Source organism: Myotis yumanensis, unplaced genomic scaffold (assembly GCF_028538775.1).
Source record: "Myotis yumanensis isolate MYYU_CA2020_CCGP unplaced genomic scaffold, mMyoYum1.0.hap1 SCAF_2, whole genome shotgun sequence".
Lineage (NCBI taxonomy): Eukaryota > Metazoa > Chordata > Mammalia > Chiroptera > Vespertilionidae > Myotis > Myotis yumanensis.
Window position 1 is genome coordinate 27529233 of NW_027223753.1, and position 15855 is coordinate 27545087.

A 15855-nucleotide genomic window follows, 5' to 3' on the forward strand; every position below is an offset into this window, starting at 1 on the left:
TCTTATTTATATTCAGAGTATAACTGTCTAGAATCTTTTTTCAACTCAGGGGGTTTAATGTCAGTTTCTAGACTTTTTTCTGTTGTATTGACTTGTCTATTCATATATCAATACACACTGTTAATAATTTAATCATTGTGGCTTTATTTTAATATCTAGTTAGACTAGTTACCCATTGTTATTCTTCCTTTTCAGAATTTTCTTGGTGTTTTTTCCTTATTTTTTTACGGGAGTTTTAGAATCAATTTGCCAGTTTCCAAAAACATAACTGTCGCTATTTTTTATTGAAATTAGAGTAAATTTATAGATTAATTTAGGGAGAATTGATATCTTTATGATATTGAGACTTTATATAATCACATGGCATGCCTTTATATCTGTTCAAGTATTTTGTGCTCCTTGGTAGAAATTAAAAATTTAAAAAATATGTGTTTCTTGCAATGTTTATTCTTAGTTTGTTCTCCTGTTGCAGTTGTAAATGGGAACTCTCCTTCCATTTTATCTTTTGTTTGTTATTTGCATATGAAGGCTATTAATTTTTACATACTGATCTTTGATGCAGCTGGCATACTGAATTTTTAAAATATTTGCAATAGTTTTTGAGTTGATTTGTTTTTATGGTGTATAATCATATCAGCTGTAAATGATGATAAATTTATTTCCCATTTTTATACCTCACATTCCTCTCAACAAACTGCTTGACTAATACTCCCTAAAATGTTAAACAATAGAGCTATTAGACATCTTTGTCATGTTCCTGACTGGCATACTTGGGGTGTTTCCTAATTAAACATTATATGATTTGGGGCTGAAATATATATCTTTTATTCTATTGGATATTCAAAATCTTAACAAAAAAACCCTGCTATTTTGTTAAGAATTGCTGTTATTGCCGAAACCGGTTTGGCTCAGTGGATAGAGCGTTGGCCTGCGGACTGAAAGGTCCCAGGTTCGATTCTGGTCAAGGGCATGTACATGGGTTGCGGGCACATCCCCCGTGGGGGATGTGCAGGAGGTGGCTGATCAATGTTTCTCTCTCATCGATGTTTCTAACTCTCTATCTCTCTCCCTTCCTCTCTGTAAAAAATCAATAAAAAAAATATTTAAAAAATTGCTATGGATTTCTGAATACTAATTAAAAAAAAAAAAAAGAATTGTTGCTATGAAGAATGGATGTTGCCTGGCCAGTGTGGTTGTCGTTGATCTATGAAATGGGAGGTCACAGTTCCATCCTGGTCAGGGCAAATGCCAAGTTGTGGACTCGATCCCCAGTAGCAGGCGAGCAGGAGGTGGCCAATCAATGATTCTCTCTCATCATTAATGTTTCTGTTTCTCTTTCCCTCTCCCTTTCTCTCTAAAATCAATAAAATACATATCTATATTTTTAAAAAAATGAGTGTTGAATTTTAACAAAAGTCTTTTCAGAATCTGTAGTATGATGGTTAATTTTATGTCAACATGACTGGGCCACGGAGTGCCTACATATTTGATCAAACATTATTTTGAGATTAACATTTTAAAAAATATATTCTTGTTGATTTCAGAGAGGGAGAGAGAGAGAGATAGAAACATCAATGATGAAAGAGAATCATTGATTGGCTGCCTGCTGCATGCCCCCTACTGGGGATCAAGCCCGAACCCAGGCATGTGCCCTTGATCGAAATCGAACCTGGGACCCTTCAGTCCGAAGGCCGAAGGCCGATACTCTCCCCTGAGCCAAACCGGCTAGGGCGAGATTAACATTTGAATCAGTAGACTGAGTAAAGCAGATTGCCCTCCCTAATGTGAGTTGCCCTCATCCAATTATTTGAAGGCCTGCATAGAACAAAAAGGCTGACCCTCCTGTGATTAAGAGGGAACTTCTACCTAATTGCTTGAGATGGGACATCAGTCTTCTGCCTTTTGCTTGGAATTGAAATATTGGCTCTTCTTTGGCCTTGAGCCTGTCAACTTTTGGACTGGAACTTACACCATTGGCTCTCCTGGTTCTCAGGCCTTTGGACTCAGATTGGAACTTCACCTTTGGCTTCCTGGGTCTCCAGCTTGCTAACTGCAGATCTTGGGACTTCTCAGCATCCATAATCGTGTGAGCCATTTTCTAATAATAAATCTCTTTCTATCTGTATATATCCCTTTGGTTCTATTTCTCTGGGAACTCTTAATACATATTGTGATAAAAGTATTTTTTTTGATACTTTATTAAAGGGAATTATATTAGTAGGTATTCTAATAATGAGCTATCCTTGCATTCCTGGTGTATTCTTCTTTTTTTTTTTTTATAATAGATTTTGGACATCTTTTTTTTTTTTTTATATTTTATTGATTTTTTACAGAGAGGAAGGGAGAGAGATAGAGAGTTAGAAACATCGATGAGAGAGAAACATCGATCAGCTGCCTCCTGCACATCTCCCACTGGGGATGTGCCCACAACCCAGGTACATGCCCTTGACCGGAATCGAACCCGGGACCCTTCAGTCCGCAGGCCGACGCTCTATCCACTGAGCCAAACCGGTTTCGGCCCTGGTGTATTATTCTTTAATGTGCTGCTAATTTCTTTTTTAAAAATATTTTTGATATTTATTTTATATATTTAAACTAGAGGCCCGGTGCACAAAAATTTGTGCACTCAGGAGGGAGAGGGGGTCCCTCAGCCCGGCCTGTGCCCTCTCGCAGTCTGGGACCCCTCAGGAGATAATGATCTGCTGGCTTAGGCCTGCTCCTGGGTGGCAGAGGGCAGGCCCAATCCCTAGGTGCAGCCCCTGGTCGGGCTCAGAGCAGGGCCGATTGGGGAGTTGGGGCGCCGCCCCCTGTCATGCACAGAGCAGGGCGGATGGGGAGGTTGCGATGCTACCCCTAGTCACGCTCAGGGTAGGGCCGATTGGGGGGTTGGGGCACCGCCCTCTGTCACACTCAAGGCAGGGTCGATAGGGAAGTTGTGGCGCCACCCCTTGCCACGCACAGAGCAGGGCCGATCAGGGGGTTGGGGCACTGCCCCCTGTCACTCACAGAGCAGGGACCATCGGGGCTTGGGGCTCCGTACTCTGTCACACACAGAGCAGGGCCCATCAGGGGTTTGGGGAGCTCCCCCTTGTCATGCACAGAGCAGGGTCAATCAGGGGTTTTGGGGGCTCCCCACTGTCATGCACAGAGCAGGGCTGATCAGGGGGTTGGGGAGCTGCCCCCTGTCACACACAGAGCAGGGCCGATCAGGGGGTTGGGGAGCTGCCCCCTGTCACACACAGAGCAGGGCCAATCAGGGGGTTGAGGAGCTCCCCCCTGTCACGCACAGAGTAGGGCCAATAGGGGAGCTGGGGCACTGCCCCCTGTCACATACAGAGCAGGGCCCGTGGGGGGGGAGGGTAGTTGAGGCGCCACACCCTGTCACACTCAGGGCAGGGCCGATGGGGAGGTATGGCTCTACCCCGTCTCACATAGAGCAGGGCCCGTTGGGGGGTTGGGGCGCCGCCACTGTCACACACAGAGCCGCAGGGCAATCGGGGTTGGGGCGCCGCCCTCTATCACACACAGAGCCGCAGGGCAATCAGGGCGTTTGGGCGCTGCCCCTTGTCATGCTGATCCTGGTGCCGGGAGGCCTCGAGGCTCCGCTGATCCCGCCTGGCAGGGTCACAGATCCGGGTCCCAGACCGCAGACAGCCTTGCCTGCTGCCGCCTGCCTTCAGTATGCAAATTAGCCGCCATCTTGTTGCTTCAGGGTGGGGGTCCCCACTGGGGTGCCTGGCCAGTCTGGGTGAGGGGCTGAGGGCTGTTTTCAGGCTGGCGGGCGACTGGAGCTCCAAACCTCTCCTTTTTTTCTTTTTTTTTTTTATTCTGGCATTTATTTACCTTCTATGGCTGTCTCTGGAGCTGAGAGCCGGCTTTCTCTCTGAGGCTCGGCTGAAAGCAGGTTTCTGGCCTTTGTTTTCTGTATTCGAAACAATGTTGTGACTCCAGCTCTGAGATCCCGGCTGACTGACAGGAGGTTTCTGGAGTTTTGTTTATCTTCTGTAAATGTTACTATGTTTCCAACTGAAGCTCAGAGGCCGGGGGGAACGTTGGAGTCCACAGCAAGCAAGCCTCCTGTTAGCTTCCAGCTGCCTGGCTGCCGGCCGCCATCTTGGCTGACAGTTAATTTGCATAAGGATACGCTGATTAGCCAATGGGAAGGGTAGCGGTCGTACGCCAATTACCATGTTTCTCTTTTATTAGTGTAGATGCCATTTAACAAAGAAAAATCAACCAAAAAAATGAGTTTGCATGTCACCTCTGCCATGCGTCATAGGTTCGCCATCGCTGGGTTAGAGCTTCAGCCTGAGCACTGAAGGGTCCGATTCCCCGTCAAGGGCACATGCTTGGGTTGCAGGTTTGAACCCCAGGGTTGTTTGGGGCACGTGGAGGAGTAAATTCAGAAGTCACGAAGAGTTTGCTGTACATCCATCCATTTTTACTTTTAGTTGTGTAAAAAGCATGTGGGTTTCTCCTCACCCGATGGAGAGAGATATGTTCTCCCCGAGAGCTGTCCAGATGGCTGGAAACGGCTCTTCTAACACCTCCATATCTGAGGGTTGGGCATGTTCAGCCAAAGGATCGTTTTCACAAACCACCAGGAAAGGTTACTGAGCAGCGGAGCCTCTCACACGTGGAAGTTCTCGTCACAGGTTCAGCACTTCACACTGCCCGGCCCGGAGGGTAGATGGTGCTGAGATTTCAGTGACCTCAGACCTGCTTGCACACTTGAGCCTGGTTATTGGACTAATTTCATTTTGCTGGGGTGTTTTTGCTTTGATATTTGTGAGATTGGTTTGTGGTTTTCTTTTACTATTTTTTTCTTTTTAACTTTATTTTAAAATTTTTATTATTATTATTATTTGTTAGTCCTCACCCGAGGATATTTTTCCATTAATTTTTAGGAAGAGTGGAAGAGAGAGGGAAAGACAGAGAGAAACATCAATGTAAGAGAAGCACATCGATTGGTTGCCACCTGTATGAGCCCCAACCAGGGCCCCGGGGGGGGGGGGGAGGGGGAAGGGAGGAGCCTGCAACCAAGGTACGTGCCCTTGACTAGAATCGAACCCAGGACCCTTTGGTCCACAGGCTGATGCTCTATCCACTGGACCATACCAGCTAGGGTTATTTTTTTATTAAAAAAATGTTTTTATTGATTTCAGAGAGGAAGGAAGAGGGAGAGGGAATCAATCAGCTATCTCCTGCACCGCCACCCTACCCCCCCCCCCCCCCCCCAACTGGGGATCAAGTCCACAACCCAGAATCAAACTGTGACCTACTGGTTCATGGGTCAGTGTTCAACCACCAAGCCACTTTATTTTTATTGTTGACACTATTATGGATTCTTCCACCACCACCACCCCGCTTTGGCCACCCCCACCTAGCCCCTGCCCTCTCCTTCCCTCTGGCCATCACCACACTGTTGACTGTGTCTGTAGGGAATGCATATATTTTCTTTTTTTTTTTTTTAAATATATTTTATTGATTTTTTACAGAGAGGAAGGGAGAGAGATAGAGAGTTAGAAACATCGATGAGAGAGAAACATCGACCAGCTGCCTCCTGCACACTCCCTACTGGGGATGTGCCTGCAACCCAGGTACATGCCCTTGACCGGAATCGAACCTGGGACCTTTCAGTCCGCAGGCCGACGCTCTATCCACTGAGCCAAACCGGCTTCGGCCATATATTTTCTTTGGTTAATTCCCTTCACCTTCTTTCATTCAGTCCCCCCTCAACCCTCCCCTCTGTCATTTGTCATTCTGTTCCATGTATTCATACCTCTGGTTCTATTTTGTTGGCCAGTTTATTTTGTTCATTAGATTTCACATATAAGTGAGATCATATGGTATTTGTCTTTCTCTGACTAGCTTATTTCACTTAACATAATACTCTCCAGGTCCATCTATGCTCTGGTGTGTGGTTTTCTCTTTCATGCTTTTGTTGGTAAGCATGTTAGGTTTTGGTAACAATGGTACCTCATAAAAATAAGAGGTAACAATGTTGCCTCATAAAAATAATTTGGAAGATTTTTACCTCCCTGTGTCTTGGAAAAGTTTAAATAATATTGGAATAATTTATTCCTTAAATATTTGATAGAATTACCCTGTGAAATGCTTGGCCAATTGCTTGAAAACTTTTCCTATTCTTCTAGGGTAATTGGCTTATTTAGATTTTTGTTTCTTCTGAGTCAATTTTGGTAAATTATTTTTACTAGAAAAATATTTCTTATAGGTTTCTAATATGCTTGCATAGAGATGAGTAAGCTTTGGCCATTAAAATTTTTTGTTTGTTTTAAGTCCCTTTCAAATTAGTTGTAACTCTTAGAGTTTGGATCCTGTTGCTGTTTGTTCTGCTGGTTCTTTTTCTTGGTTTTTCATTTCTCCTGTGATTTATAATTTTTTATTGAAAGCCTATCATCAGTGGGAAATGTTTTTCCTTGGAGTTCTTGTGTTCTAGATTGTGGATGATATGTGATATGTCCCAATACAATGGTCTCACAGTTGCCTCTGCTGGGATCATATAGATTCTGGATCTGAACTTAAAGCCTTTATTTTTATTTTTTGGCTCAGGTTTCTGTACAGTGTTTATAGTACAAATCTTTTTTTTTTTTACCTTACATTTAGATTTATTTTATGCTAAATTTACTCCTGGGCCATAAGTTTTTGTTTCTTCAGTTTCTTCTGAGGTAATCTTTTTCTTCTGTGCAACCTCCTCTTCTGGTTTAGGAGCAACCTGCTCCTTTTCAGTAAGGATCATTTCAGTGTGGCAGGGAGAGCTCATGTATGGGTTAATATGCCCATGAGCTCTGTAGGTTCTATGCCGCATCTTGGGAGTTTTGTTCACCTGAATGTGCGCAATGACCAGACAGTTTACATCTAAACCCTTAAGTTCAGCATTGCTCTCTGCGTTTTTAAGCATGTGCAGCAAAAATTCAGCACTCTTTTTGGGCCACCGACCCTGTGTCCAGCCCCACTGTTTTGCCTGGGCACACCTACCAACTCCACCATTGTAACGACGGAATGACACACATTGCTTCTTTAAAGTGATGTCCTTCACATACTTGGTGGCTTTTCGAATATGCATACCCTTGATGGTTTGGACAGTTTCACGAGTGTTCTTAAAGTGAACACGAAGATTTGAGCCTCTTGATATACATGATTTTGTGGGGTTTTCTGTGTCTAGCGAATAGCGAACCATTTTCAGAGGTCACACAACTTCACAAGGCTATAGTACAAATTTTAATTCTGAACTTGATTCTCATAGTTGGTTCTTATTCCTCATTTAAGGCAATAGAGTCTAGCATTATTCCACTGTGAATGTCCATTACAAAATAGGAGAAAGCTAGTTAATTGTATTTTGTAGTATTTTAGTAAGTAATTAGTATTATGGTCAGAACATTATCATTGGGAAAGAGAGGAATAGGTCTATTTATTTCTTCTCATATGTAATAGTTTGATTCAAGGTTTGGCAAACCATAGCCCTTGTACCAAATCCAGTCTGCCGCTTTTTTTGGTAAGGTTTTATTGGAACACGTCCACACCCATTTGTTAGTGTATGTTCTGTGGCTGATTCTGTGTTACAATGACATAACTGAGTAGTTGCAACAGTGACTATAGGCTCTCATAGCCTAAGATGTATACTATCTAGCCCCTTTACAGAAAAAGTTAACCAACCTCTGGTCTAATAACTAACTATAGTGCATAGCTATGTGATGGTTAGTTTTTATCTTTGATTACAAAGTACAGATGATTACAGAGCTTTAAGGTCAGGTTAAATAAAAAGTATATTCATGGCAATAAAAGGAAATATTTGACTTCTCATGTGGGAGATTATGCAGATATCTTAAGGCCTTTTAGTTGCCTTAGATAGCAAAAGAAAGACTGTTTGATTGATGATTTCACATTGAGAAATGTGGATTTATGCTGCTGCTTATTTGTATTTCTTCAAAATAATTCACTTTAGAAATTAGGACCTTCTGGTCATTCATCTGTTCAATTTACACTATTCTTTATTTAGTTCTGAAGCCTGGCTTTATGTAATTAACAAAGACTATTAGGCTGTACTTTATGAAGGATGAAAAACTACAACTTGCAAAATCCTCATGATTTTTGTTTTACACTGTGTGGGTCAGTAGCCCCGTGAATTACAATTAGGATAATTTGTTGTTTTCTTTACCAAAAATTATTTTGTCTTAAGTAACCTTATTTAGTTGTATAGCTGTAAAAATATCTGTTTGAGCAGTTGGTTTGGAAGGAACTTGGGCTCCTTCAGATTGTGACTGTCAGAGGTAGCGCACATTTTTATTTTATTTATTATTTTTTAAAATATTTAAAAAATATGTTTTATTGATTTTTTACAGAGAGGAAGAGAGAGGGATAGAGAGTTAGAAACATCGATCAGCTGCCTCCTGCACACCTCCTACTGGGGATGTGCCCACAACCAAGGTACATGCCCATGACCAGAATTGAACCTGGGACCTTTCAGTCTGCAGGCCAATACTCTATATCCACTGAGCCAAACCAGTTAGGGCAGTAGCACACATTTTTAAATTAATCAACCTGGTAATTTTGTTGGTTAAACTTGGGCTATGTTTATGGATTGTAAATGTCTTAGAACCTCAAAAACAATTATATTGTTATTGGGTAACATGTATTTTAGGTTGCAATTAATTTATCATTGTTCTACAGATTAGCATGGTAGAAGTAGAAAGTTTTGAACATAAAGTTCTCTTTCAATGCCTGCATAATTATTGATTATGAGTAGAGATTATTATTTAAAAAAAATTTTTTTTAATTGATTTCAGAGAGGAAGGGAGAGGGAGAGAGAGCTAGAAACATCAATGATGAGAGAGAATCATTGATCGGCTTTCTCCTGCATGCCCCACACTGGGGATTGACCCTGCAACCCGAGCACGTGCCCTGACTGGGAATGGAACCCTGACCTCCTGGTTCATAGACTGATGCTCAACCACTGAACCACCTTGGCCGGACAATGAGTAGAGATTATTAATACTGGTTATAAGAAGAGAAGAAGAGAGACACAGAGATAGATAAGCTGGTACTTTTTTGTATTCTGGGAAAGGTATGTGTAGAAGAAAACCTAAATTCATTAGTTTTGAAGCATAGTTCTGTTTTTCCACACTGTATATTTGGGAATATACATTAATATTTTAAAAATGTATTTAAAAGATTGGTTTTATAGTCATTCCAGGTATTGATTTATTAAAAAACAACAACACAAATAGATCTCCTCTTTTAGGTATATTCAGTTGCTGTATTTCACAAAAATATGTTTAGCTAATTTGCTCTGTCAGTAAATAATTAAGACTGATGAACTAGGGCAGTGGTTCTCAACCATAAGCATTAGAGAAGTTGAAAGTATTTTATGACCTATATTACTGAATTTGGGAAAATTTACTTTTATAAACAAAATGAGTTGGATTTATATACATTTAAAACTGTTTGTGAGCTTCATATATTTTCTTTTGATTATTAATTGTTTTCATTTTTTTAAAAACCATAAAACAGATTAATTTCATTGTTTCTAAGAAAATAACTTGGAATATTGTGGATGTTAGTGAAATCTACTCAGGGAAAAATCGAGTTGTGTGTAAATGGAGGTGGCGTGAGTGTACATTTGCAGAGTAAGGGAAAAAACCTTAAAACCAAATGGCCCTAGTCTTTCATCCTCCGGTAAGTGGCAGAACTATTCAGCACCAGGGTAGCAGTGGCTGACAAACAAACATTTGTTTAATGTTTTAAATTAAGAGTGCTTCTGTTGGAATATAGTAGAAAGCTCTTACTTTCTTTTTACATTAGTGCTTGTTATATTTGGTAGTATACTTGAAAGGAGACTTTCTAGGAAGATGATTATTCCAGTCTATTGAGATAACTTAACTACCCTTTATTACCCCATAAGATAACTCTGTATTTTAGTATGTAATGTGAAAACTATAAAACCTGGAATTGCATTCCAGAACAAAGTATCATTATATTTTTCTGAGAAATAATTCACATGTCATAAAAAATATAATCCATGATTTTTAGTATACAAGGTTCTGTATCCATCACCCTCTACTTTAAAAATATTTTTATCATCTTAGAAAGAAATCCTGTGCTTATTAATTTCTCTATAACCTCTCCAACACTTGTTACTTTCTTTCTCTCTTTTTCTTAATTAAGTCATTATAACTATACTGGTGGTGAAATAGTATCTCACTGTGGTTTTGATTTACATTTCCCTAATGACTAGTGATGTTGAGCATTTTTTCAGTTGCTTATTGGCCATTTGTATATCTTCTTTTGAGAAATGTCTATTCAAGTTCTTTGCCTATTTTTGAATTGGATTGTTTGTTTTTATTTTTAACTAGAGGCCCAGTGCACGACATTCTTGCACTGGGCGGGGGGGGAGTTCCTCAGCCCGACCTGCACCCCCTCGCAGTTGGACATCCCCTGAGGGGTCCTTAGTGCTGCTGTGGAGGCGGGAGAGGCTCCTGCCACTGCCACCATCGCTGTGCTAGTTAGCTGTGAGCCCGGCTTCTGGCTGACAGCCAGGGGGCAGCTTCTGTGTTGAGTATCTGCCCCCTGGTGGTCAGTGTGCATCATAGCAACCGGTTGTTCCACTGTTTGGTCACTTTGCATATTAGGGTTGTATTATAAAGGATTGTAGAAATTCTTTATGTAAGTATCCTTTGATGCATAGAAGTTCTTAATTTTGATGAAGTCCAATTTATTTTTTTTCTATTGTTGTTTGTGTTTTTGGTGTCATATCCATGAAATTGTGGGCAAATTCATTGTTATGAAGATTTTTACCAATGTTTTCTTCTAAGAATTCTATAGATTAGCTGTTAAGTTTTGATGCTATTGTAAATTGGATTTTTTTTTTCTTTGCTCTCTTTTGTAGATGTTAAAAAGGAAATTTTTACTAAAACGAAAGTGACTATAATTAAAGGGGTTGTACAAAAAAACTAAGAGAGTGATCTTTGGTTTGGGAGGATTCTTATATGTACTCGTGCAACGAGGACCCTCCCTTTAACTTCAGCAGTGGGAGTACTGGAAGAATGCAGTGGCTTAGATCAAGTGAGGAAAAGAATCCAATGGCAGGCCAAAGCCAGTTGGTGCTCTCCAAAGTGACAGCAGGGCATACTGCTTGGAAAAACACACGCAGAAGTGCATCCTTTTTTCCTCAGAGGAGAACTTTATGTAAGGAGAATGCCCCAGCTACCCTGAGTTCTAGGGATAGGAAGTTGTTTGTAGCAGTTTTGTTATAGATGGAATTATTTCCTTAATTTCATTTTCAGATTGGTAATAGCTAGTGTAGAAAAATACAGTTGATTTTTATATATTTATCTTGTATCCTATAACCTTGCTGAGCTCTTTTATTAGTTCTAATAGTTTCTGTGGTGTGGATTTTTTAAAAGAATTTTCTGATCAATATAAATCTTTTACATAGGTGATCTCTTGAGAATCAATATCCAAACACTCCTTGAGAAGATTATTTGAATTTCTTTGGAATCACTGGTTTTCTTGTTAACTAATATTGTACTAAAATGTGGCTTTCCACATCACCACATAAAAATATTTGGTCACTTTGAAAGTAGATTATATTCTAAAGGTATTTTTGTTAATGAAATCTTAGTACTGATTTCATCACCAAAACAAGCATTGTTTATCTTACTGCTCTTGAGGAGGTTTTCTTTTCTTCTGTACCTAGACCCTTGCAAGTCTGAGTTAAATGCCCATATTTCATAGAAACCTATGTTACTTTTATCATATTCTGTTGAAATTACCTGTTTAAGTATCTGTCATCCCACTTAGAATTAAGCTCCGTTAGAACAGGGATCATGTCTTACTTTTATTTCTCCAGGATACAGTATTGTGCCTGGCATAGAGTAGGCATCCGTCCATCCATCCATCCATCCATCCAGTATATTCTGGTTCTTCTGTATGCCAGGCACTACACTAAGTGCTAAGATACAGTGGTGATTAAGACTTGTGATTCCTGCCATTGAGAACTTTATAATCTACACTAATAAAAGAGAAACATGGTAATTAGCGTACGACCGCTACCCTTCCCATTGGCTAATCAGCATATCCTTATGCAAATTAACTGTCAGCCAAGATGGCGGCCGGCAGCCAGGCAGCTGGAAGCGAACATGAGGCTTGCTTGCTCCCGTGACTGCAGACTCCAACGTTCCCCGCCTGACTTGCAGGCCTCTGAGCTGGCAGTTTGAAACTTTGTAACAAATATAGCCGGCTGGGATCTCAGAGCTGAAGTTATACATTGTTTCGATTACAGAACGGCAAACAAACCAGCAGCGGAAGCCTCAGAGCTAGAGCCAGAGCTAAAGCTGGCCCAGAAGAAAAAAAAAAAAAAGAAAAAAAGGAGTGGTTGGGAGCTTCTGTCAAAACCGCCAGCCTGAAAGCAGCCCTCAGCCCCTCACCCAGGCTGGCCAGGCACCCCAGTAGGGACCCCCACCCTGATCCAGGACACCCTTCAGGGCAAACCAGCTGGCCCCCAGGCCTCTATCCTATATAGTAAAAGGGTAATATGCCTCCCAGCACCGGGATCAGCGGAGCCGCAAGGTCTCCTGGCACCGGATCAGCATGACAGGGTGCAGCACCCAAACCCCCTGATCGCCCTGTGGCTCTGTGTGTGACAGGGTGCGGCGCCCCAACCCCCTGATCAGCCCTGCTCTGTGTGTGACAGGGTGTGGCATCCCAACCCCCTGATCGGCCCTGCTCTGTGTGTGACGGGGGTGGTGCCCCAACGCCCCCCCCTCCTCCACGGGCCCTGCTCTGTCTGTGACGGGGTAGAGTCATAACCTCCCCATCGGCCCTGCCCTGAGTGTGACAGTGGTGGCGCCCCAACCCCCTGATCCGCCCTGCTCTGTGTATGACAGGGGGCGGTGCCCTAACTCCCCTATCGGCCCTACTCTGTGCGTGACAGGGGAGCTCCCCAACCCCCTGATGGGCCCTGCTCTGTGCGTGATGGGGGGGTGGGGGGGGCAGTGCCCCAACCCTCTGATTGGCCCTGCTCTGTGAGTGACAGGGGGCAGCGCCCCAACCCCCTGATGGGCCCTGCTCTGTGCATCACAGGGGGTGGTGCCACAACCTCCCCATCGACCCTGCCTTGAGTGTGATAGGGGGCGGTGCCCCAACCCCCCAATCAGCCCTACCCTGAGCGTGACTGAGGGTGGCATCACAACCTCCCAATCCGCCGTGCTCTGTGCATGACAGGGGGTGACGCCCCAACTCCCCAATCAGCCCTGCTCTGAGCCCGACCAGGGGCTGCACCTAGGGATTGGGCCTGCCCTCTGCCACCCAGGAGCAGGCCTAAGCCAGCAGGTTGTTATCTCCCGAGGGGTCCCAGACTGCAAGAGGGCACAGGCTGGGCTGAGGGACCCCCCCTTTCCCCCCCAAGTGCACAAATTTTTGTGCACCGGGCCTCTAGTCCTATATAATAAAAGGCTAATATGCAACTTGACCGAATGGCGGAACGACCAGTTGCTCTGATGCGCACTGACCACCAGGGGGCAAACGCTCAATGCAGGAGCTGCCTCTGGTGGTCAGTGCACTCCCACAGGGGGAACACCACTCAGCCAGAAGCTGGGCTCATGGCTGGCGAGCACAGCGGCGGTGGGGGGAGCCTCTCCTGCCTCCATGGCAACACTAAGGATGTCTGACTGCCAGCTTAGGCTCACTCCCCATCAGTTGGACATTCCCTGAGGGCTCCTGGACTGGGAGAGGGCGCAGGCCGGGCTAAGGACCCCCTCCCCCCCCAGTCCCTGAGTGAACGAATTTCGTGTGCTGGGCCTCTAGTCTAATGATAAATATTTATATTAAGTAATCAAAAGGGTAATGTAACATAAGAGAAGCATGGTATATTAGTTACCTATAGCTGCATAACAGTATTAACACAAATGCAGTGGTTTAAAAGAACACATGTTTGTTATATCTGTTTCTGTGGTTCAAGAGTCCAGATATTACTTACCTGGGCTCCCTGCTTCAGGTTTCACAAAGCTGCAATAGGTGTCATCTGGGATTGCCATCTTATCCAGGCTCAACTGGGGAAGGATCTGCTACTAAGCTCATAAAGTTGTTGGCAGCATTCATTTTCTTGCAGCCTGCTGAATTGAGGGCATCACGTTTTTGTTTTTTTAAATATATTTTTATTGATTTTAGAGAGAGGGAGAGGGAGAGAGAAATACAAACATCAGTGAGAGAGAATTATTGATTGGCTGCCTCCTGCACGCCCCCTACTGGTGATTGAGCCTGAAACCTGGCCATATGCCCTGACCAGGAGTCAAACCGTGACCTTCTGGTTCATAGGTCAATGCTCTACCACTAAGCCACATTGACTGGGTAGGCTTCAGGTTCTTGCTGGCGGCTGCCTTCAGTTCCTTGCCATGTGTCCCTTTCCATATGGCAGCTTGATTCTTCAAAGCCAGCAAGTGAGAGTTTCCTAGAAAGATAGGTTATAATCTTGTATAACATCATTATATTTAAGTTGAAGGTAATAGATGCTTTAAATTTAGATTAAAGTTACCTTTGCCATATTGTATTGATTAGAAGTAAGTCACAAATCCTGCCAGCTTAAGGGGAGAAGACCACACAATGGCACCAGGAAACAAGAATCATGGAGGGCAACCTAAAGTCTGTTGGCTCATACAGGTTGCAGTGGCCGTAATCTGATTTGGAGAGGGAAAATGATGATCTTGAGAAAGTGAAGTTTAAGTTGAGAACTGAAGGGTGAGTAGGAACTAGCTAAGTGAAGGAGTGGGTTGGAGATGAGCATTCCAAGGGGGAAGGAACAGTTTATTCACAGGCCTTACGTGAGAGAAGCCTGAGGTGCGGCTAGAGCAGAGAGGGGTAAGGGGAGATTGGTAAGAGATGAAATGGTGCTGCAGAGGTAAGTAGGGATTTATTGTTCAGGACATCATCATCTGTAGAGGTCCTCAAGGATGAGGGTTTTGGAATTTATCTTAAGAGATTTGCTTTTAAATATATTTTATTGATTTTTTACAGAGAGGAAGGGAGAGGGATAGAGAGTTAGAAACATCGATGAGAGAGAAACATCGATCAGCTGCCTCCTGCACATCTCCTACGAGGGATGTGTCCGCAACCCAGGTACATGCCCCTGACCGGAATCGAACCTGGGACCCTTCAGTCCGAAGGCCGACGCTCTATCCACTGAGCCAAACCGGTTTCGGCGAGATTTGCTTTTAAACAAGGATTTAATATGTTCTGTTATGCATTATAATAAAACGTTTACTCTAACTATAGTTATCAAATGAATTGGAGAGGGTAAGAATAGATTCAGTTTGGCAATGTGATTTGTGGTGGAAGCAAGTGTGTTGGCAATGGGGATGGAGAAGAGTGAAATGATTTGAAGTTCTAAACATGCTTTTTATTTTATTTTATTTATTTATTTTTGAATATATTTTTTGTTGATTTCAGAGAGGAAAAGAGAGGGAGAGAGAATAGAAACATCAATGATGAGAGAGAATCATTGATCGACTGCCTTCTGCATGCCCCACACTGGGGATTGAGCCTGCAACCCAGGCATATGCCCTGACCAGGAATCGAGCCATGACCTCCTGGTTCATAGGTTGATGCTCAACCACTGAGCGATGCCCGCTGGGCAAAATATTTCATTTTTTTTTAAACCACTGATTTATTGTTCTTGACAGTATCAGGGACATTTTTTATTTTTTGTTTTATTTGTTAATCCTCACCCGAGGATATTTTTCCGTTGATTTTTAGAGAGACTGGAGGGAAAAGGGAGAGACAGAGAGAGAGAAACATTGATGTGAAAGAGACAAGTTGATTGGTTGCCTCCCAAATGAGCCC

The 15855-nt window shown here is 42.9% G+C and overlaps 1 protein-coding gene across 2 annotated transcripts in view; it reads left to right on the forward strand.

Annotated features, from left to right (window-relative positions):
* The window catches only part of TESK2 (testis associated actin remodelling kinase 2), a 125695-nt gene that overhangs the window by 21042 nt on the left and 88798 nt on the right, over nucleotides 1–15855 (forward strand). The window contains exon 2 of one of the 2 annotated variants that reach the window (XM_070404880.1): nucleotides 1994–2086. The exons of the other annotated variant lie outside the window; for it this stretch is intronic. The gene's annotated coding sequence lies outside the window, so the exon portion shown is untranslated. The remainder of the gene's footprint in view (nucleotides 1–1993; nucleotides 2087–15855) is intronic. 2 annotated transcript variants of the gene reach the window in all.